This window comes from Sus scrofa, chromosome 1 (genome assembly GCF_054392235.1).
Source record: "Sus scrofa isolate SSC_HxYL_T2T_F1_AM1 chromosome 1, Sscrofa_HxYL_maternal_Yorkshire_Landrace_v2.0, whole genome shotgun sequence".
NCBI lineage: Eukaryota > Metazoa > Chordata > Mammalia > Artiodactyla > Suidae > Sus > Sus scrofa.
The window spans coordinates 241,490,751-241,514,376 of NC_139383.1; the positions used below are offsets into that span (position 1 = coordinate 241,490,751).

At 37.1% G+C, this 23,626-nt stretch overlaps 1 protein-coding gene and 1 long non-coding RNA gene across 3 annotated transcripts in view; one reads left to right on the plus strand and one right to left on the minus strand.

Annotated features, from left to right (window-relative positions):
- Positions 1–6,035, plus strand: part of LOC146407072 (uncharacterized) — a 34,373-nt gene extending 28,338 nt beyond the window's left edge. The window contains exon 3 of the long non-coding RNA XR_014823066.1: positions 1,956–6,035. This is a non-coding gene — a long non-coding RNA (uncharacterized LOC146407072). The remainder of the gene's footprint in view (positions 1–1,955) is intronic.
- GNAQ (G protein subunit alpha q) overlaps positions 1–23,626 on the minus strand; it is a 305,513-nt gene that overhangs the window by 45,691 nt on the left and 236,196 nt on the right. The gene's annotated exons all lie outside the window — the stretch shown is intronic.

Consider the following 23,626-nt stretch of genomic DNA (forward strand, 5'->3'; position numbering starts at 1 on the left):
AAGAAAGACCCCAGATTGTTAAATTTGGCCATTGAAGTGGTCCAGATTCCTCTGGCTTTGAGCTCACAGTGTCTACAATGCAGAGCTTTTATTCTGAGCTTTAAACCCCCTGCATTTGCTCCATCCAAGATGAACAAACAAGTGTTGAGATAAATCCTAGCCTCATAAAACTGTCTCCTTCAATTCTTCAATGAACTCTTTAATTTGTAGTCCTTCAAAGAACTTCAGTTCTTCAATGAACTCCTTAATTTGCATTATCTCTAAAGGTTGTTTCAGTTTTAAAGACATTTTCAGCAAACTGACAGAAAATGAATGTTTTCTAATACAGTGAAGCTTCTATGACGAGCCATTTGAATTTATTTCTCTATTCACTTGCACCTCTATTTCACGCTTCTTAAAGCAATTAGGGGGAAAAAAAGGCAGCCTAAAAAGCTTTTTAAAAAAGTTAAGCAGGAATTCTTGTGGTACAGATGGTTAAGGATCCAGCGTTGTTGCTACAGTGGCTCAGGTTGCTGCTGTGGCACAGGTACGATCCCTGGCCTGGTAACTTCCACATGCCATGGGCACTGCCTCCCCCCAAAAAAAAAATTTAAGCAGATTTAATTAACAAACTTAGAAAATCTCTGCTGACAATTTCACATTAACCTTCCAGACATTTTTATGCATCTATAGTAAACACTTGTATTATACCATTAAAATCAGAAGCATTCATTCATTCATTCATCATTCACCTATCTTTTACTTTTGGTTACAGCATGCAGTAGCTTGATGTGGGATCTCAATTCCCAGACCAGGGACTGAACTTGGGCCACAGAGGTGGAAGCACTGAGTCCTAACCACTAGGCCACCAGGGAACTCCCATATTAGGTGTATTTTAAAATATATTTAAATCATCAAATCACTGAAGTATTAAATATTAAAATAATCATTAAAATATAATAAGTCATTAAAATTTTTTTAAATCACATTTTAAAATTATTTCTTTATATCAATATATAATTAATGGTTTTCTATCTAGTATTAATTATACATCTCTATTATCATCTTGAGCATCTAAATAGTATTTTTAAAAGATATACTCTGATATTTATTTATTTATTTATGTATTTTCTTTTTAAGGCTGCACCTGCGGCATATGGGAAGCTCCCAGGCTAGGGGTCAAATTGGAGCTTCAGCTGCCATCCTATGCCACAACCACAGCACCGCAGGAGCCGAGCTGTATCTGTACCCTGTGTCACAGCTCATGGCAATGCCTGATCCCCGACCCTCTGACTGAGGCCAAGGATCAAACCTGCATCCTTATGAATACTAGTTGGATTCATTTCTGCTGAGCTACAATGGGAACTCCTACTCTGATATTTTAAACCAACCTCCTACTATTGGATAATTAGTTGATTTCAATTGTTTAGAATTATTCACAATGTTGTGATGGATTATCCTGTACATATCTTTGGGACTTATAACCAATTAAACAATTAGAGTAAGTCCCTAGAAGTGGACTTACCGGATCAAATGGTATAACCACCTCAAAGGATTTTACAAATTACCATACAACTGGCAGGCTGTACCAATTTATCCTCTTACCAGCAGCATAGAAGAATGTCTATTTTTCTACATCTCTCTTTCTTATCTTTGCCATTCTAACAGGCAAAAAGGTACTTTCACACATCAATTGTGCTTCTAGGATTAGCAAATAGTCAGGTTTACTTTAAAAATTCAATTTTGAAAAGCACATGTGGATGATGGAGCAAGAACCTCCAAAACTCCCCTCTTCCACAGAAGTAATGAGAAAACTGGCAAGAACTGCCATTATCAACTGTTTCAGAACTCTGAAAATTAACCAAAGGCTGTCTACAATCTAAAGAGCAAAAACTTAAGAAAAACTGCTGAATCTGGGTGAGAACAGAAAATTTTGTGGCATTTTAACTTGTGCTATCCCCCACTCTCTTTTACAGCTCTGCAGTAGTCTTGAAAATCGATAGCCTCCCAGCCCCAGCAGCTGTAAAAACCAGCAATGATAACATTAAATATGAATGAACTTCACACTTCAATAGGCATCCTGGCAGAATGGAAAAAAAAATAGGATTCAACCATATGCTGATTACAAGAGACCTACTTTAGATTCAATTTATTTACAAATGGATTGAAAGTGAAAGGACAGAAAAGACATACTGTTGCAAAAGTAACCAAAAGAAAGGTGAAGTATCAGTCAAAATAGGATTTAAGACAAAAAACTATTACTATGGAGTTCCCGTTGTGGTGCAGTGGTCAACGAATCCAACTAGGAACCATGAGGTTGCGGGTTCGGTCCCTGCACTTGCGCCCTTGCTCAGTGGGTTAACGATCTGGCGTTGCTGTGAGCTGTGGTGTAGGTCGCAGACACGGCTCGGATCCCGAGTTGCTGTGGCTCTGGTATAGGCTGGTGGCTACAGCTTCGATTAGACCCCTAGCCTGGGAACCTCCATATGCCGCGGGAGCGGCCCAAGAAATGGCAAAAAGACAGAAGACAAAAAAAAACAAAAACAAACAAACAAACAAAAAACAAAAAAAAACTATTACTAGAGATAAAGAAGGACATTTTAGAACAATAAAGGTTAAATCCATCAAGAAAGCCTACCAAGTATAAACATATATATACTGAAAAGTAAATACAAGACGCAAATATGGACAAAACTAAAAGGAGAAAACAGACAAACGAACAGTTTAAAACTTCAAAACCTCACTTTTAATAGTTGACAGAACAACTGGGCAGAAGATCAATAAATAAAAAGACTTGAAAAATATTAAAAACCAATTAGACCCTACACACATCAACAGATAAGACTCAACAACAGAATTTAGAGTTTTCTCAAGTCTTCAGATGGCAATACTCTCTGTATTGATATACATCTTAAACATCACCCCTATCAAATCCCAGCTGGATTTTTTTCCCCAAGAAGTGGACAAGCTGATCCTAAAATATATATGGAAACGCAAGGGACACAGAATAACTAAAACAACCTTGAAAATGAACAACAAAGGTGAAGGACTCAAACTTTCCAATTTTAAGACTAACTGCAAAGTTATGCTAATCAAGACAGTGCTGGAGTTCCCTGGTGGCTCAGCAGGTTAAGATTGGATGTTGTCACTACTGTGGCGTGGTTTTAATCCCTAGGCCCAGAACTTCCTCATGCCATGGGTGCAGCCAAAAAAACAAACAAACAAACAAACAAAAACCCAATGTGGTACTGGCTCAAAGACAGATACACACATGAATGGAATAGAATCAAGAGTCCAGAAATAAATTACGTTTATTTTCAACTCATTTTTTTTTCCTTCTTAGTGCCATACCTGTGGCAAATGGAAGTTCCCCGGCTAGGGGTTGAATCAGAGCTGCAGCTGCCAGCCACAGCCATAGCCACAGCCACATTAGATCTGAGCCATATCTGGAACCTACACTGCAGCTTACAGCAATGCTGGATCCTTTAACCCACTGAGGGAGGCCAGGGATTGAATCCGCATCTTCATGGATACTTGTCAGATTCTTAACCAACTGAGACAACAGGAACTCCTATTTTCAACTGATTTTTCACAACAGTAGCAAGAAATTCAAGGGGAAAAATTTCTTTCAACAAACAATGTGAGGACAACTGAATATTCACATGCAAAAGGAAGAATAAAGTTGAGCCTTTCCTTGTACCATACATAAAAATTAACTCTAGCAGAGCATAAACTAAAATGTAAGAGCGAAAACCACAAAACTTCTAGAAGAAAGCATAGATGTAAATCTTTGTAACATTGAATGAGGAAGGTTTCTTAGTTATGACACCTCAGCATATGTAACCAAAGAGAAAGTAGATGGAAAGAACTTCATCAAAATTAAAAAATTTTGTGCATCAAAGAATACCTTCAAGAAATTAAAAGACCATTTGCAGAATAGGAGAATATATTTGTAAATCCTATTTCTGACATGACTCTAAGATGTATTATAAAAAGAATTCTTGGAGTTCCCATTGTGGAGCAGCAGAAATGAGTCCAATTAGAACCATGAGGTTGCGGGTTCAATCCCTGGCCTTGCTCAGTAGGTTAAGGATCCAGCGTTGCCATGAGCTGTGGTGTAGGTCACAGACGTGGCTTGGATCTGGCGTTGCTGTAGCTATGGCCTAGGCCGGTGGCTACAGCTCCGATTAGACCCCTAGCCTGGGAACCTCCACATGCTGTGGGTGCAGCCCTAAAAAGACAAAAAGAGAGAGAGAGAAAAAAAAAAAAAAGAATTCTTGTAACCCAATAACAAAACAACAGTCCTATTTAAAATAGGCAAAGACATACAAATGGCCAGTAAGCAAATAAAAATGCCACTGGTCATTAGGGAAATCAAAACTACAATGAGATACCATTTTACAAGCAAGTAGTTGACTAGGATATGGAAAAATCAGAACTTTAATACATTACTGGTAGGACTGCAAAATGGTACAGCTACACTGTTAACAGTGTGGCAATTTTTCAAAATGTAATCATAGAATTTTCAAACAACTCAGAAGTTTTACTCTCAGAAATATCCAAGAGACAGGAAAATATACGTCCGAAGGAAAAAAGGTACAGCAGCATTTTTCTGTAATAACCATAAATGTCATTAACACCAATGTTTCTCAACTGATTAGTGAATAAATGAAAGGTATATCCATACAATGGAATACTATATAGCAATGAAAAGAAAGCACCCAAACATGCTATTACATTATAAAATTTCATTTATTTGATTTCCAGAATAGGAAAATGTGTAGACAAAGAAAAAAATTAATGGTTGCATAAGGGTAGTGGGTGGAAGACAGAAACAGTAACCGTTAACAGAGAAGGCTTTCAATTTGGGGTAATAAAAATATCCTGAAATTAGAGAGTGGTGACTTCCTATTTCCAGTCTGGAATGTAAGGAGCCTGGAAGTCACAACTCCATCCTAACAAGTAAAAAGGTGAATAAAATAATGAACACCCTTTTTGGATCTGCCAGAGAGGTAAGGACACAGGATAAACCACTGTACCACCAAATTGGAGAGACAGAATCATAACTTACTGGGGCAGAAACCATGAGAAAAAAGTCTCCATGAAAACCAGTACTGAGGTAGGAAAACCCAAATTTTAATTGACAAATTACTGGAGGATCAGTGTGGACAAGTCTGAGAATTAAAAACTCCAGCGAAACAGTTAGTGGAGAAAGGAAAAGGAGCCATTGTGAAGTAAACCAGAGCACTCTGTTCTTCTTAACAAGGGCTACCCTCATGAGAAATTAATTTACCAGAGTCTAAATTATTGGGGTTTTACCAGAGCCTACTGATCTGGGGGAAGGAAAATAGCCAACTCTAACCCACTCTAGCAATCCTATCCTACCCAATGGGGGCAAGTGTGTGTTTGTGTTTGTGTGTATATATGTGTGGGGGTATGTATGAATGTATCTGAGAAATATTTGCAAAGTTGACAATTCAGTAGTACATGTTCATTAAAAGATTGAGATCTGATCACAGAACCCGAGAAATGCTTCTCCTTCCTTCACACCTTGCCACTATATTATTACAGACATATTTATGGAAGTTCCTTTCACCCAATATATCTTGAATAGCTATCAAGAAAAATTTACAAGACATACCAAAAGGCAAAAACCCAGTTTAAGGAGACAGAGCAAGTGTCAGAATGTGACTCAGATATGGTAGAGATGTTGGAATTAACAGACTGGGAATTTAAAACAAATATGATTAACATTAAGAGATCTGATGGATAAGGGATCTAAGACAGCATGCAAGAACACATGGTCAGTATAAGCAGAGAGACTGAAATTCTAAGCAAGAATCAAAAAGAAATGCTAGAAGTCAAAAACACTGTAACAGATAGGAAGAAGACATTTGATTAATAGAATGGACATGGTTGAGGAAAGAACTTCTGAGGTTGATGACCTCAATAGAAACTTGAAAAACTGTAAAGCAAAGAGAAAAAAGACTGAAAACACCAGAAGAGCATACCTAAGAACTACAGGGCAACTACAAAGGGTGTATCATATGCATAATGAGAATACAAGAAGAAAAGAGAGAGAGAGGAACATAAATATTTGAAGCAATAACGACAGGGAATTTCCTCAAATTTATGTCAGACACAAAGCAGGATAAATATCAAAAAGGCAAAAATAAACAGAAAAACTACATGGAGGCATGTTGTATTCAAGCTGAAGAAAAGCAAGATTAAAACAAAATCTTAAAGAGGCTGAAGGGGAAAAAGCTCCTATAGAGAAGCAAAGAATAAGACTTAAATCTGACTTCTCTTCAGAAATCATGCAAGGAAGAAGAGATTGCAGTGAAATATCCATAGAATTCTGTACTCTATGAAATTATCCTTCACAAATGAAGCAAAAATACTTTCTTAGATAAATAAAAATTGACAAAACCTTCTGCTAGTAGATAGGCCTTGCAAGAAATATTACAAGAAATCCTTTGGAGAGAAGGAAGATGATCTACATCAGAAACTGAGATCTACATGGAAAAGAATAAGTGAAGGTCAAAGAAAAACTTTTGTTTTTCTTATTCTTTGTTTTGTTCTGTTTTGTTTTTTTGGCCATTCCTTTGGCATGTGGAAGTTCCCAGGACAGGGATCAAAACTGAGCCATAGCAGGAACAACACCAAACCCCAACCACTAGGCCATCAGGAATTCCTGTTTTTCTTTTTCTTAACTGACCTAACAGATAATATTTTGTTCAAAATAATAATACAACAATGTATTTCATTACGAATTCTTATGTGTGTATGTATGTAGGTATATATACATGCTTATGTACTCATGTGTAAGTGAAATGAATGGCAGTAATGATACAAGAGAAGGAAGGGAGGAATTAAGATTATTTTGTTATTATAAGGTACTCACACTACCCACGAAGTGGTATAGTGTTGTCTGAAAGTGGATTTGTATTCATTGTAAGTGTGGATTGCAAACTCTAGTTGCAACTACTAAAATAAGAAAAAAAAAAAATATATATATATAACATATATGCTAAGAAAGGAGAGAAAATAGAATCATATAAAATGTTTAATTGAAACCACAAGAGGCAGAAAAGGAGACAAAAATAGGAACAAAGAACAAGGGCAATGTATAGAAGATACTACTGAATATGGGAGCTACTGATCCAACCACATTAAAAATGTTACTGGTCTAAATACAACAATAAAAAAAGAGAATGTAAAAATGTTCAAAAAGTAAGACCAACTATGTGTTGTTTATAAGATACTCACTTTAAATATACAGATATATGGAGAATAAAGGGAAACAGATGAAGAAATACATACCACACTAACAATAATCAAAATAAAGCTGAAGTAGCTACACTGATTTTAGACAGAGCAGACTTCAGAGCAAGGAATGTTATCAGGGATAAAGAAGGGCATTACATAAAGATAAAGGGGCCAAGTCACCAAGAAGACGTAACAACACTTAATATATATGCACCTAAAAATAGAATGTCGGAGTTCCCGTTGAGGCTCAGTGGTTAATGAATCCGACTAGGAGCCATGAGGTTGCAGGTCTGATCCCTGGCCTTGCTCAATGGGTTAAGGATCCGGCGTTGCTGTGAGCTGTGGTGTAGGTTGCAGATGCGGCTCAGATCCCGCATTGCTGTGGCTCTGGCGTAGGCTGGTGGCTACAGCTCCGATTCAACCCCTAGCCTGGGAATCTCCATATGCCACAGGAGCGGCCTAACAAATGGCAAAAAGAAAAAAATTTAAAAAATAAAACAAAAATAGAATGTCATAATATGTGAGGTAAAAACTAATATAACTGCAAGGAAAAACAGATAAATCCACTACTAAATTTGTAAACTTCGACATCTTTTTATCACAGATGGACAGGTCCAGAAGGCAAAAATTCAGCAAGGACATAAACTTAACATTACCAACAAAAACTGGATATAATTGACATATATCACCTACTTCATCCACATTCAGCCAAAATGACATTTTTCTCAAGCTTACATGGAACATTCAACAAGACATTCAACATTTTGGGTCATAAAACATGCCTTCACACATTTAAGAAATGATACTATATGTTCTCAGACAGCAAAGGAATTAAACTAGAAATCAGTAACAGAAAGATAGCTGGAGAATCCCAAAATATGAAGAGATTAAAAAACACACTTCAGGGAAAAAAGGAAATTTTAAGAGAAGTTTTGTTTTTTGTTTTTTTTTTTTGTCTTTTTGCCTTTTCGAGGGCCGCTTCCCATGGCATATGGAGTTCAGCCTCTTTTTTTTTTTGTCTTTGAAGAGAAGTTTTAAGGAAAGATCATACAAGGCATTAGACAGACTCAGTTAGCTGTTCCCCATAAAATGGATCTTTGAAAAGATACAATTAAGTCATTACAATAATAAAAATATATAAAATTGGAAAACTTCCAGCCAGCCTGAGGGAAAAAAGAGAAGCTACAAATAACTAATATCAGAAATGAAAGAGTGGACATCATTACAGATCCCAGGAACATTAAAAAGATAATGAAGGAATATTTGATTTCCACAAATTTGATAACCTTCATGAAATGGATCAATTTCTTGAAAGATACAATCTGCCAAAACTTCAACAAGAAGAAATAGACAATTTGAACTATAACTAGTAAAGAAATTGAATCAACAATTAATAGCCTTTCAAATCAGAAAGCAAAAGGCGCAGATAGATTCAGCAGTGAATTCTGCCAAACATTTAAGAAAGAATTATGGGAGTTCCCATGATGGCACAGCGGAAACAAATCCGACTAGGAACAATGAGGATGTAGGTTCGATCCCTGGCCTCGCTCAGTGGGTTAAGGATCCGGCGTTGTCATGAGCTGTGGTGTAGGTCATAGACATGGCTCTGATCTGTCGTTGCTGTGGCTGTGGCCTAGGCTGGCAGCTGTAGACCCCTAGCCTGGGAACTTCCATATGCCATGGGTACAGCCTTTAAAAAAAAAAAAAAAAAAAAAAAAAAGGCAAAGAAAAGAAAGAAAAAAAGCAAGAAAGAAATTATGCCAATTATCTATAATATCTTCCAGAAGATAGAAGCAGAGGAAATACTTCCTAACTTACTTCACATGACAGCATTACCCAAATATCAAAAGCAAGACATTACAGTAAAACTATAGACCAGTATCTCTCATGAACTTAGATGCAAATATCCTTGACAAACATTAGCAAAGCAAATGTAACAGTATATAAAAAGAACAGTACCCACCACGACAAAGTGGGATTTATTCCAGGCATGAAAGGACAGTTCAATATCTGAAAATCAATTAATAAAATCTATCATATCAACAGGCTAAAAAAGAAAAATCACATGATCTTATCCATTGATGCAGAAAAACACTTGACAAAATAAAAGACTCATTCACAATAACAATTCTTTTTTTTTTTTTTTGGTCTTTGTCCTTTTTCAGGGCCACACCTGTGGCATGTGGAGGTTCCCAGGCTAGAGGTCGAATCAGAACTGTTGCTGCCGGCCTACACCAGAACCACAGCAATGCCAGATTCAAGCCATGTCTTCCACCTACACCACAGCTCATGGCACTGAGGGATCCTTAACCCACTGAGCGAGGCCAGGGATTGAACCCACAACCTCATGGTTTCCTAGTCAGATTCATTTCCACTGCATGACAGGAACTCCCCTCAATAACAATTCTAAGCAAAACTGGAGATAGAGGAAACTTTCTTGACTTGATAGACAACATCTAAAAAAAAAAAAAAAACCCACAGCTAACCTCATACTTAATGGTGAGAAACTAGAAGCTTCCTGGCTAAGACTAGGAACAAAGCAAGAATATTTTCTCCTACCACTACTTTTCAATATGTAGTGGAAGTTCAGCCTAATGCAATATGACAAGAAAAGGAAATGAAAGGTATACAATTTACAAAGAAATAAAACTTTTGTTTATTCACAGATGATATGGTCATTTACATAGTAAGTCTGAGAGAATTAATGAAAAAATCCTGGAACTAAGAGCTGATTATAGGAAAGTTGCAGGATACAAAGTTCATACAGACAAGTCAGTCACTTTCCTATATACCGGCAATGAATAAGTGGAATTTGAAATTAAAAACACAATATCATTTACATTAGCAGAAAGAAAAAGAAAAACATAGGTGTACATCTAACAAAATATGTACAAGATCTAAATAAAGAAAACTATAAAACTGATGAAAGAAATCAAAGAACTAAGTAAAAGGAGAGCTAATCCATGCTCCCAGATAGACTCAATAACGTCAAAATGTCAGTTTTTCCTCTACAGATTTAACATAATTCCAATCAAAATCACAAGTTACTTTGTAGATATCAACAAACTGATTCTAAAGTTCATATGAAGAGGCAAAAGACTGAAAACAGACATCACAATATTGAAGAAGAATAAAGTTAGAGAATTGACACTATCTGACTTTAAGACTTACTATCAAGTTGCAATAATCAAGACCGAATTGGTGAAAGAATAGACAAATAGAGAACTTAGAAATAGACCCACATAATTACAGTCAATTGATCTTCGACAAAGGAGTAAAGGTAATAAAATGGAGAGAATCTCCAAAACAAATGTTGCTGGAAAAACTGGATTTCCATCCTTTTAAAAAAAAAAGGATTCTAAACAGATCTTTCTTAGAAATGGATTGTAGGGAGTTCCTGTCATGGCTCAGTGGAAATGAGTCTGACTAGGACACAGGTTCGATCCTTGGCCTTGCTTAGTGGGTTAAGGATCCAGCGCTGCTGTGATCTGTGGTGTAGGTCGTAGATGGCTTCGATGTGGCACTGTGGCTGTGGTGCACTCCAGTAGCTAAGGCTCCAATTTGACCCCTGGCCTGGGAACCTACACATGCTGTGAGTGTGGCCCTTAAAAAAAAAAAAAAAAAGATCATAGACCTGAATGTAAAACCCAAAATTATAAAAAAATAGGATAAAATCTAGATTCCCTTGGCATGGCAATAATGTTTCAGACACAACACCAAAGACACAATCCATGAAAAAAGAAACTAATAAATTAGACTTACATTAAGATTAAAGACTACTCTGCAAAAGACAATGTCAAAAAAAAAAAAAAATGAGGAGGTAAACTATAGACTGGGAGAAAATATTTTCAAAAGATATAACTGATAAAAGACTGCTATCCAAAATATACAAAGCAGCCTTAAAATTCAACAAGAAAAGTAACAACCAGTTGAAAAAATGAGCCAATCAGATAGCTCACCAAAAAAGATAAGTAAATGACAAACAAGCATATGAAATGATGCTCCATATCACATATCATTAGGTAAATGCAAACTGAAATAAAGCAATATCCCTACACACCAATTAAAATGGCCCAGTCTGGAACACTGACAATACCAAATGCTGGTAAGGATGTGGAGCCACAGTTTTCATTCAGTGCTGGCGGGAATGCCAAATGGTACAGTGCCTCTGGAAGATAGTTTGCAAGTTTTTCACAAAACTTACCACACTCTTATCATGTAATCCAACAATTGCACTCCTTGGTATTTATCCAAAGGAGTTGATAATTTATGTTCACACAAAAATATGGACATGGATGTCGATGGCAATCTTATTCATAATTGCCAAAGTTTGGGAGCAACCAAGATGCCCTTTAGTAGATGATTAGATTCATACATTGCAGTATACCCAGACAATGGGATAGTACTCAGCACTGAAAAGAAACCAATATGAAAAGTCTACATACTGTGTAATTCCAACTCTATGATATTTGGAAAAACTCAAAGATCTGAGGACAGCAAAAAAGAACAGTGGTTGCTAGAGACTGGGAGGGGGTAAAAGGAGGGAGGAGGGATAAAGAAGCAAAACACAGAGGATTTTAGGACACTGAAACTATTCTGTATGATACCACAACGGTGAATATATATCATTACACATTTTTCAAAATCCATAGAATATACAATATAAAGAATAAACCTTAAAGAAAATTATAGACTTTGAATAATAATCAAATATCAATGTAGGTTCATTGATTGTAACAACTGTATCAAATGTAACAAAACTGTTATAGGATGATAATAATGGGAGAAGCTATGTGCGAGTGGAAGAAGAGTGTATATGGGAAATCGCTGTACCTTTTGCTCAATTTTGCTGGGAACCTACAACTGTTCTCAAAAAAAAAAAAAAAAAGTCTACAATTATAGTAGTGATTTTGTACCATTCAGTGAATATACTAAAATCCACTGATGTATATACCTTAAAAGGGGGAATTAGATGTTATATGAATTAAATCTCAAGCTATTTAATCTTTTCTATTACTTTACAGTTTTATCTTTTCTACTTCCTATATGGCTGGACTCCACTTCTGAAATACTCTTTCCTTCCCAAGCAAGTCATTCATTGAACAAACCTCCTCATGTATATACAGTCTGTCCACTGCTGCCCTCACCCTGCTGCTGCCACCAACTAGCTTCCTACTGCTCAGTCCCTACCTCTTATGAAAACACTGAGCCTTTTCTGTGGACTCAACCAGACCAAGTCAGGACACTGGCACTTCTGCTTCTCTTCTTGCATAACTTTTGTCTTTCATCAAAAAACACTTCTTTTCTTTTTGATTTTTTTAGGGCCACACCTGTGGTATATGAAAGTTCCCAGGCTAGGAGGTCAAACTGGAGACACAGGTCCCAGCCTACACCACAGCCATAGCAGCACCAGAACCAAGCGGTATTTGCGACCTACACCACAGCTCACAGCAATGCCAGATTCTTAACCAATTGAGGGGGGGGCCAGGGATTGAACCCTCATCCTTATGGATACTAGTCACGTTTGTTACCACTGAGCCACAGTGGTAACTCTAAGAGTATTTCTGACTTAAAAAAAAATTCCTTGATGACAAAAAGAATAATTCAATAGGAATACATGAAAATTTCAAACTTACAATGCATATAATAACAAAGTCTCAAAATATAAAAAGTAGAAGTGTGGAATTTAAAAAATAGACAAGTTTACAACCAGAGTGGGATATTAAAAACAAAACAAAACAAAAAAGCACCTCAGTCAATGAGGGGGGGAAAAAAAACCCCATATGTTGCTTTTCAGATGGCTTAATTTTTTTTTTCTCCCCCAAAAATGAGAAAATATTTTTCTTCCTTCTTTCCTAGGATTCATGTCTGTATACTTTTATGAGCCAACTGAGCTATAAAAAAATATACAAGATTACATACTATACATCAAATTATTCTGCCAATGTATGTAATTTTTACTTTACACATATATTTTTATTTTATCTAAAACATATACCTTAAAATAAAAGCTCAATTTAAATTAAATTTAAATATTTAAATTTTCTCCAGTGTTCCCAAATTATACAAATGGGTAGTTACATTCAAGCAATTTTAATATAAAGAAAAAACACATGCTAGTGTTTTTTAACATTTATAATGTTAAAATGTTGGTGTTAGCATTAGCATTCAATTCCTTTTTTTTTTTTTTTTTTTTTTTTTTTTGTCTTTTTAGGGCTGTACTCACAGCATGAGAAAGTTTCCAGGCTAGGGGTCTAATCGGAGATATAGCTGCTGGCCTACACCACAGCAACACGGAATCTGAGCCATGCCTGCGACCTATACCACAGCTCATGGCAACGCAGGATCCTTAACACACTGAGTGAGGCCAGGGGTCAAACCTGTGTCCTCATGGATACTAATCAGATTTGTTACCACTGAGTCAGAATGGGAGCTCCTAGCATTTAATTTTTAAATGCGTTATGGCACAAATGAACCTTTCCACAGAAAAGAAAATCATGGACATGGAAAACAGACTTGTGGTTGCCAAGGGAGAGGGGGGAAGAGTGGGATGGACTGGGAATTTGGGGTTGACAGAGGCAAACTATTGCCTTTGGAGAGGATTAGCAATGAGATCCTGCTGTATAGCACTGGGAACTATATCTGTTCACTTATGATGGAGCAGGATAAAGTGAGAAAAAGAATGTACACATGTATGTGTGACTGGGACCCCTTGCTGTACAGTAGAAAATTGACAGAACACTGTAAACCAGCTATAATGGAAAAAATAAAAATCATTATTAAAAAAAGAATTGACAAAATAGAGTGAAACAATACAGTAACAATTCAAAAGCAAAAAATTTATAGGAAATATCATGTTAAAATGTCCATTTCTGAAATAAAAGATGTTATGCACTATAACTGGGAGGAAAGATTACTTAAGGAGGGCGAGTAAAGGACAAAGTTTAAAAGACCAGTAAATTGAGCTCCACCAAAACACACCACTTAAGTAGGAAAAGGCCAGTTATGGAGGAGACGTTAACTACAATACAGATAACTTACAAAGAGCTTGTATCAAGAATATAAAAAGAACTCCATTTAATCATGTTTTTTTCAAAAGGCAGATCAATAGAAAACTGGCAACAGAATCACATAAAAACTTCGAGAATATCCAAAAGTAAAGAAATATACAAACAACTCAATCTCACTATAATCAGAGAAATGCAAATTGACCCCACAAGGAGATGCAACTATTCACCCAACATAATGACTAAAATTTAAAAGCTGACCATATCTATGCTGGCAAGGAGACTAGTCAACTGGAACAGAGACTCTTGGTGGAAGTTCAAACTGGTATTACAGTGGGTTGACCTCCTTAAAAGTTATGTCTACGCCCTAAACCCTTAGAACATAGGAATGCAACCTTATTTGGAAAAAGGGTCTATGCAGATGTATTTAAATGAAGGATCCTGAGATGAGAATGATGAGATCATTCTGGATTATCCACTGGGCCCTAAATCCAATGACAAGAGTCCTTGTATGAGACAGCAGAGAAGGCCCAGACACAGAAGAGGAGGCCATACGAAAGTAGAGGCAGAGACTAAGGCTATGAAACCACAAGGAATGCGAAGTTGCCAGAAGCTAAATGAGAAAAAGGATTCTCTCTGATAGCCCTGAGAGGGACTTCACCCCTACTGATACCTTGATTTCAGACGTCCAACGTCCAGAACTATGAGCCAATAAATGTCTGCAGTAGTAACCCACCAACTTTACGGTGACTTGTTATCAGCTGTAGAAAATAAATGCAGGCAGCATCCAGTACAGCTGAGCACATACAGTCCCTGTGGACTATCAGTTCTGCTACTCAGGAGACAATCAGGCACACATAAGGCAAAAAACATGAAGAGAATATTCATATCAGCATTATTCATAATAGTCCCCGAAAGAAAACCACTCAGATGTCCATCAAAAATACGATGGGTAAATAAATTGTGGTATATTCATTCAACAGAATAATATAAGGTAATAAAAATGAAAAACTGCAGTTACACACAACACGGATTGGTCTAATAAAATTATTCTGAACACAAGAAGGTAACACAAAAGAATTCCTCTACTTTGATTCATGTGGTTTTAAAACAGGCAAAATTCGTTTACAGTGTTAGGAGTCAAAGCAGTATCCTTGGGGAAGAGGGAATGGGGTAGTTTTAACAGGCATGATGTTAGAACCCTGCATCCAAAAACATGAGTCACAATTTAAAGCATGTATGCAACATTTATAAAAACTGACTGTTTCAATCACAAAACCAATGTCCTAAACGATAAATAGTGGGCTATATACCATGCCATGTTCATGGATGGTAACATTCAATACAGTAAAGCTGAGGAAGTAACCTCAAGTTTATCAAAATTTCAATCAAATTTGGTTTTTGGAATTTGATGGGCTGATCTTAAAATCAGAATGGAAGACTAAAGGACCAAGAAGAGCCAAAAAAATTCCAAAAAAAAAATCCCAATGAGGCAGGTAGATTTGATGCTCTAGCTGGCAAGATTATTATAAAATGAGAGATTAGTTAACTTTTATGGTGCTATAGGAGTAGTAAATAGATCAACCAGTAGAGAGCCCAGAAAAAGATGCAGGCATGTAATAACACCTGATAGATGTCTCGTGTGTCATTACTATCAGTGGGGAAGAGAACTACCAGATGAGCTAACAAAATAAAGAAATATACCTGGTTAAAGTTCTCGGAGAGCTACACAGTAGTAAAGGATTATCAGGCCAGGATCTGGGGAAGGACAAGTCTGGAGAAGGGAGCCCAGGCTTGGGGGGGGAAAGGCACTTTCCCATTTATTTGCTGATTCTGGGGGTGGCAGCTGAGGGGTAGATGGGATGAGGCCCTAATGAACCACCACTGCCCTGGGCTCAGCACTGGGAGTGAGGGCATGTCCAAGTACCCAGGCACCTGCAAGGACTACAACTCAGCAGTCTAGCCACTGAAAGGGCAAAAATGCAAAGGACTGACAATATCAAGGACTGGTAAAGGTGGGAAGTGACAGGGACTTGCAGACATGGTTGGTGGGAGTGTAAATTGGTTCACTCACTTTGGAAAATACTTTTGCCTTATCTGCTAAAGTCAATATATGCATTCCCTATGTGCCCACAATTCCACTCCTAGGAATGTGGCTAAAAGAAATGCAAACCCAGGTGCACCAAGAGACTTTTACACACATATTCACAGTAGCATTATTTGTAACATTCACATACTAGAAGCACACCAAGTCTACAGTTAGTACAATGGATAAGCGAACTGTGGTATTTTTAAGCAAGAGAATACTGTAAGCAATGTAAATGAAAGAATTATGTAAAATGTGTATACCTTACAAAAGGAGGCAGACACCATGGTTTATGTAAACAGCATGCTGTCTATAGAAAGGTCAAAAATCACTATTTGATTCCCTTTGTAGAAAAGTTAAACGCTAATAAAAACCAGTGTTCAGGGATGCAGAGTTATGTATTAAAACTAAAGAGAAAAGCAAACCAAAAAAGTGATGACCTTACAGGAAAGGGGCTATCTGCTGGGGGAGGGGCACTAGGAGGGCTTCAGTGGTCTTGTATGGTGTTTTTTTTTTTGCTTTTTAGGGCCACACTTGTGGCATATGGAGGTTCCCAGGCCAGTGGTCAAATCAGAGCTACAGCTTCAGGCCTACACCACAGTCACAGCAACACAGGATCTGAGACGCACCTGCGACCTACACCACAACTCAATCAATGCTAGATCCTTAACCCTCTGAGTGAGGCCAGGGATCCAACCTGCAACCTTATGGTTTCTAGTCGGATTCGTTTCTGCTGCCCCACAAAGGGAACTCCCAGTTCTATGTCTTGATAGGAGTGAGTTCTGGATACACAGACGCTTTGTGATTAAACCAATGTGCTGTACTTTTTTTGTTTTGCCTGCACCTAAGGCATGTGGAAGTTCCTGGGCCAGGGATCAAACCTGCACCATAGCAGTGACAACACTGGATCTTTCACTGTTAGGCCGCCAGGGAACTCCAAATTTTTTATTTGTGTACTGTTCTCTATGTTAGTATATATTTCATAATTAAAAAGGTATGAAAATATCAGTGGAGATGGATGATGAACTTGCTATTCAATAAATGGTGCTGGATCAACTAAACAGAAATATAGCTAGAATATATTAAATCCTTACTTCTCGATTATAGGTGTATAGAAAACATGTGAAAAGCAAAAACTACGTAAGCTTTAATAGAAAATAAAGAATATATCTTCATATCTATGGAATAAGAATAATTCCTGAAGAAAATACAATAATGCAAACAATAAAGGCAATGAGTCAGTTGACCACATTAATATTAAAAATATTCTATAAGATAAAGTGAAAGGACAAACCATGCAGTGAGAATTTCTGTGTATAACCAGCAACCAGTAATAACCAGGATATTTTAAATGTTGTGTATATATCAATTAAAAAAGGAAAGGGGAGTTCCCATCATGGCTCAGTGGTAATGAACCCAACTAGTATCCATGAGGATACGGGTGTGCTTCCTGGCCTTGCTCAGTGGGTTAAGGATGTGGTGTTGCTCTGACCTGTGGCATAGGCTGCAGCATAGCTTGGATCTGGTGTTGCTGTGGCTGTGGTATAAGCAGGCAACTGCAGCTCCAATTTGACTCCTAGCCTGGGAATATCCGTATGTTGCAGGTGTGGCCCTAAAAAGCAAAAAAAAAAAAAAAAAAAAAAAAAGACACAACTCCACTGGGCACTGGGATGAAGGAGAGAACAGGTAAAAGTAGGAAAAGGTTGTCTACATTACAAGCAACCTGGCTGGCTGAGAAGCAGGTGACATACAGTATTCACATAATGGATCGAGACGGTGATATAAATCAATGAATTAGAGCCATGAGTGGCAACATGAAAAAAGCTCAAAAATAATGCCGAATTTTAAAAAGGACAAAATGCAAAATAAAATCATTTTAATATAATTTATAGTCATGCATATGATTTATCAACACACACACATATATAATAAAAATATGAAAAAATAGGCTTAGGAATTATAAATGTCAATGTGAGGCTAATGGCTACTTCTGGGGAGAGAGAGAAACAAATCAGGGAAGTTTACACAAGGACTTTAATTGTATCTATACCATTTTATTTCTGTGAAAATAAACATTTAAAGCAAATATGTCAAAAATTTTCAGTTCTCTATCATTTTATAGTCTTTTTTACCTCAGAAATAGTTTGTAAAAACAAAGGTAAGTAGAATCCACTTCTGTGGCTATTCTCAGTTTTATTCTTAAATTAAGCTATCTATGTGTTTAGACCCATCACAAACTTTCTTAAATTAAGCTATATGTTACTGGCCCATCACAAACTTTGATATTATGGCACTAACTTATACTGAGGGAAGCTGAAGAAACAGAATTCTTATGAATTCCGATACTTGGTTTCCTGGAGGGGTATTATCGTGGCTATAACTTACTACCTTCTGAAGCATCTCTGAACAAAGTTGTAGGAAAAGCCACTCGGAGGGCTCAGCACCAGGAGAAGCTAACCTTTTTTTTTTAATAGACAAGAGTGAAGCTTGTAACAGACCATGATTACTTTCTTTTATTGGTTGTTCAGAGATGTTTGACTAAATCTGTGGACTACCACCAGGAAAAGTACCTGGTTGTGTGACCTGTATTTCAATTCTTAATCTTACCCTCCAATCCTTATTGTCCTTTCATCAAGATTTTTCAGGTGATTTGTTTTATCCTACTATGTGTGTGCAACTAAGTGGAGGTACACACACAAAGATACAATATGAAGGGAAAACCTGGTAGATTTTTACTACATTAAAATTTACAACTTCTGTTGACCAAAAGACACCATTAAGAGAATAAACAGCCAGCACCAAGTGGAAGATGTTTGCAGTACACACTTTTAGGTACTCATATCCAAGAATATAAGAAACTCCTACAAATCAGTTTTAAAAAAGATAGATAATTCAAAAGAGAAATGGTCAAAACTGATCCAACAGACCTAAAGTTCCAATGTACATTCTTACTTTATTTTACTTAAAACACTTATAATTTCAGTTATTTGTAATGCTATCACCTGGCAACAATGGCTGTCACTCTGGTCTTGGTTTAAAATCTTCCATATTCTTTTCCTTTTTTTTTGGGGGGGGGCTAATAACCTTCCCTATAATAATTATGTAATTCATTGTGACTGCAGAAATTGGATTATTCCAAATGTACTATTTTACAATATTTTTCATATAACTCATTTCTAAAAAAAAACTACTGCATAGATTACACTAATATGGTTTCCACGTACATCTTTAGAAGATTTCTGATAATCATCTACACAAAAAGTGCCCTGTGTGTCTGCTTCCCACACCCTTACCAGTACTAAGTTCTGGTCTCTGGTTCAGACTCATAAATGGTGATCAGAAAGGTACCTTCTGGTTTCCTTTAAGCAATGAGAACAAAGAAATTAAGAAGGTGTAAAATAATGAGGGGGAGTTCCTATTGTGGCTCAGTGGAAATGAATCTGACTAGTACCCGCCAGGATGTGGGTTCAATCCCTGGCCTCACTCAGTAGGTTAAGGATCTGGCGTTGCCGTGAGCTGTGGTGGAGGTTGCAGATGTGGCTTAGATCCTGTGTTGCTGTTGCTGTTTTGCAGGCCGGCAGCTGCAGCTCCAACTGGACCCCTAGACTGGGAACTTCCATATGCTACAGGTGCAACCCTAAAAAGCAAAATAAATAAATAAGTAATACAATAATGAAGAATCAGAAATGTCAGGGAATGAAAAGGGTGTGGGAAGGAGTTTAAAAAAGAAACAAGAGGCTGAAAATGAACAAAGGAATGAGGAAATGGGAAAGGGGTTAAGTATACAAAAAGTAGGGCGTCCTTCAGGAACATTCTTGTTAATCAGGCCATGACTCTGACACAAGTATACCAAGGCTGAGGAGCAAGATGTAGTTTCTGATTTCATAATCTGATTAAGAGTCGATAAAGAGGGCTAAGGTCAGTCCCTTCAAGACTGGGTATCTTAACCTAAGCTCTTACTTCCATTACTTAGACACTTCCTTCAGCTTTTTCCTTCAGAGTTCAAATTTCTTCTCAATTTTTAGTCAGTTTTCCCTGCTCAACACTGAATTTTATCAGAAAAAAACAAACCTCAAACCTCTCTTGGGATTTTTAGAGAAGAACAAAGTACATGTTTCACACTTTTAAAAAAAATGTTCTGACTTTAGATGTAGTTGAACCACTTCAAAAATGGCTTCCTTTTAAAACTTAGTAGAGGAGAAATACCTGAAGAAAATGCGTACTTTAGAGTAGTTGTTTTAAGATGGTTTAAAAATCACAAAAGCAAGGAGTTCTTGTCATGGATCAGTGGTTAATGAACCCAGCATCTATGACGATACACGTTCAATCCCTGGCCTTACTCATTGGGTTAAGGATCTGACATTGCCATGAGCTATGGTGAAGGCCACAGACGTGACTTGGATCCCATGTTGCTGTGGCTGTGGTATATAGGCTAGCAGGTACAGCTCCGATTCAGCCCGTAGCCTGGGAACTTCTATATGCTGCAGGTTCGGCCCTAAAAAGACAAAAGACAAAAAAAAAAAACAAAAAAAACAAAAAAAACAAAAAAAAACCCCCAAAACCCAAAAAAGCAATACTAGAACTTTGAATTACCAGTATAGGATCTCTGACTGGTCTACTGTGAGTGTAACAAGAGCTTAGAGATGGAGGAGAGGGGTTTCAACTCCCTGCAGGGTCAGGATTTTCATTCTACTTCTATGCTCTTGGCCCCTTTAACAGTTCCTCTTTCTTTTCCTCTGAATTTGTCCCTAGCTTCTGTAAGACACTGAGAAGCAGGGGAAAGGAAGCTGGTCTAGAAGGCCAGGGAATGGGGCCCTGAGTGACCTTGGCCATGGGTCTCAATCTCTCCATTCTTGCATCCTGAGCAAACCTGATCTTCTCACTTCACAGGAGGTCAGCCAGGGAGACTGAAATGAGCAACAGTTTAAACCAGTTTTGAACAGGCATAAGGCGCTAAGATATTATGAATGTCTACCCTCTCCTTTTACTATTTTTTTTTTTTTAATCAATTGAGCAACTCCAAGTCAGATTTGAAGGATAGATGTTTATGGGAACCAACATTGGGGAATCCTTCTTGGACCCAAAGAGAGCCTGGGGTATGGGAAACTATCTCAGTATTTTAATAAGACTAAAACCCAATGGGTTGTGACCATCTCAAAAGGATTGATATAAGTTCAAAGTGTACATTCAAAAAAGAAGTATTGCAGAAAGAGGGGCCAAGACTTTGGGATTCTATAAAAAGCTTGGGCTCTAAGACAGTCCCTGAATCAATACTTGAAAAACAACCTTGTATTGGTGCTCAGATACTCATGTATCGGAAACCACAAAAACAAGGATGGAAAGACAGAGTTTGGATACATGTCAATAAGTTGAAATGCTTTATTGTATGCTCTGGGCTTTCAGAGGCACTGAAAGAATATACGCATGAAAGAATTACAGCAGAATAGTTGGCTCCGTGCTGATGTGTTATCGCAGGGAAGCTAAGACCAAAAAGAATATGCAAATCTACTTATTTAGCTCTACAACCCTGATTATTATCACCCACTATTAGATAATGTATTTCCTTCTTTGGAGAAAAAAAAAAGATAAAGGAATTCATTCCCCAAGCTCTTGAAAGACTGAGAATCTAGACAGACAAAAGCCTATCTACATAAAAAGTTTGAAGATTAACTCAAAACGTTTTAAAATATTTAAAAGCAAAAGCAATAATCTAAAATACAATACTTTCCTTTGTTGCTTCTGTTTATGGTCTGCAATGCATTTTCCACAGTTCTCTAAGATAAAAGGGAGATTGTTGGTATCAATTCCCAGGTTTTTCTCACAAATATGTATCAAGGGACATCGGATTTCAAAATCAAGGACAAAATGTTTACGGACTTTATTTCAGCTTTGTCTCAGCAAAATCAGCAAATATGGGGAAAGGGGAATTCTGTAGTTCTGAGTTCTCAATGATATAAGACAGTAGAGAGGCAATGACATTTTCATATATTAATAGAACTGGGAAAAAAAGATTAATGGACTACATCTGACATTAAAAAATACTTCTGACAGTGTTTCCTAATTACCAACAGTGGTGTCTATGGCTAACATGGATGAAGAAATTAATGGGCAGTATTTTTTCTTAGTATGCTTAAGATCATCTCCAATATTACCTACCACCAGGCTTGACTTGACATCTGAGAAAAAGAACACCATATAATTACAAGGTAGGCTTTAAAAATATTCACAAGTGGTTAGGGAGTCCTAACAATAGATTTATTATTTTACTTTGCAGCATAAGGCACCACCAGAGGAATCAAAGACACTGGGAAAATATTTTTAGATGGATGTAGTGCCTATACACTGAATGTCAAGTTGTTGTGGAAACTTTAACTGGATTTATGTGCTAGAGCTGCAAGTTTTAAATTGGCAAACTCACTAGCATTAAATCACAAAATATGTTTCTTTAGGAATATAATGCATGATCTTGCATAAAATGTATATTGATTAGGCACTTCTTTCCCTCTAGCTACATGTAAACATATAGACATAAATAAAATTATGTGTGCTTCTTACATCTTCTGGGTAGCTGAAAATATCATATATTTTATTTCACTGGACAGCAAGTTAAAGAAAAGAAATGACGACTTTTATAACTAAGGCCTTCCTCCCCCCATACTCTCTATTCTGACAAGAGCATTCATCTTTTTTTTTTTTTTCCGTCTTTTTGCTATTTCTTGGGCCGCTCCTGTGGCATATGGAGATTCCCAGGCTAGGGGTCCAATCAGAGCTGTAGCCACTGGCCTACACCAGAGCCACAGCAACATGGGATCCGAGCCGCGTCTACACCACAGCTCACGGCAAAGCCGGATCGTTAACCCACTGAGCAAGGGCAGGGACCGAACCCGCAACCTCATGGTTCACTAGTTGGATTCGTTAACCATTGCGCCACGACGGGAACTCCAAGAGCATTCATCTTTTTACAAGGTCCTTTATGACAAAGTTAATTTTTTTCCATTTCTTTATCTCTTTACATATTGTGGTTCCCAGCTCATAGCAGACAACCCTTCAAGTATTTTTTGTCTTGATTCAACATTCAAAGAAATCAGATGTGTTGTCATATGTCTATTCCTAAAACATGTAGTATGTTCAAAATACTACACCCAAGAATTATGAACAAATACAAATATAAAGATAAAAATACATATAGAGATATCATAGCTAAAATTCCAATGGCAATTGCTTAAGTCCAAGTTTGATACCTGATTCTCATATATCTTAGTACGCTTTTCAGGCACTTTGCATT